Genomic DNA, 1,625 nt, shown 5'->3' with positions numbered 1-1,625 from the left:
ATAGATAGATAGATAGTAAAGATAGATAGATAGATAGATAGATAGATAGATAGATAGATATATATATGTTTGTGTGTGTATGTATATATATATCCCCAAAAATATAACGTTAGATGCTTAGTAGAAATAAGTAGACCTCATGTCTTATCATTCTTCGAATGTGAATCAACTATTGACCATAGCCAGTATACTGAATGGGATACTTCTTTATTTGAAGAATGGTAACGTAGAAGGTTTACTGGCGAAACCCTACGGAAAAGTGTTCACCATGTTTGTAGTTTTTGACACTTCCAGTGGCCTCAGAAATTTGAGACCACGCGACCAGGCCTTGTAAAACTTGAACCCTAGATTCTAAAATCTAAGTCCTAGCAACTTCCGAGACCTAGCCTAAGCCCTTAGTCTCAGTTCGGTACGGCACCAGGCCGGATCACAATATATATGCATATATACAAGTAGAAAATACAACCTCAGCAATGTAGCTAGAAGCAAGTACTTTCACATGCGTACCCTTATAAAATGCACGTGATATAATACAGGTGTGGCGTGGTATGGGACTTACCTGCATGTATCATCCGGCGCCCTCGTAGGGAGATGCACTGCCAGCAGATCCACAACGAACATGCGCAGTTGCTGTGTGAGAGTGTTTAGTGTGGCTATCTGTAGTGTTGAAGGTGCGTTGTACGGACATTCCGAGCATATGCCTGGAAGATGTGTTCGTCAGACATATGGGGATGAGAGGGTTGGAGAAGTAGGATATAAGACTCAGATGGAAAGCATATACAAAGCCTGTGAACAGACCAAGCGAGGTGGGTAGGTAGAGACTGGGTAGTCATAACTAGACATTCAGTATCAGATGGGAAGGTATATACAGAACAGGGTGTAAATAAAGGCTGACGTGGTGAGTAGATGGAGACTAGGTACCTATAACTAGACTTTTAAGTATCGGATGGGAAGGTATATATAGAACAATTGTATAAATACAAAGATACATTCCTCGAATAGCGGGGATAAGTATTCAAACCAGAATAGGTAAGCACATTTCGAGTAGAAGAGCAGCTTTGAAGGCAAACCCAAAAAAGCCAACATTACAAACACACTCCTATATAACAGCCGGATACTCCGACCAAAAACTGCCTGGCATCTACATATGAAATAAGATGCTTTAGTAACCATACACATAGACGGCATCATAAATGTGTGGCAGATAGATTGCTATATAATGACATGTACAGAGCTTCAAAAGCTATAGATGAGGTACTTACTTTGCTTAGTAACGGCACAACCTGCGATTCCTCGCTCCACGTACTCGACATCATAAGCCACTACGCGCGCGCCTTTGAGAGCTGCACAAACCTCTCTGATCGTCGCCAAATCATTGACAAATAGTACCTTGCTATGAATACCGCTGGTACGAATGGTGTGCTACAAAAGAAGAGTAGGTGTCAGGCTGAGAACATGGAATTGCAATATATACGAAACAAAAAAAAGTAAATTGAATATATATTTGAGATACACAATTTCGAACCGATACGTATACTTGAATTTTCATACACTTAGTTGATATATTGAGATAGACACTCGTTGAGGGTGAGGGATATAAAACTAGGTTGATATATATATATATA

The sequence above is a fragment of the Sphaeroforma arctica genome (genome assembly GCF_001186125.1).
Source record: "Sphaeroforma arctica JP610 unplaced genomic scaffold supercont1.727, whole genome shotgun sequence".
In the NCBI taxonomy this organism is placed as follows: Eukaryota; class Ichthyosporea; order Ichthyophonida; genus Sphaeroforma; species Sphaeroforma arctica.
The sequence above is the reverse complement of the archived record's forward strand: the minus strand, read 5'-3'. Positions refer to the sequence as shown.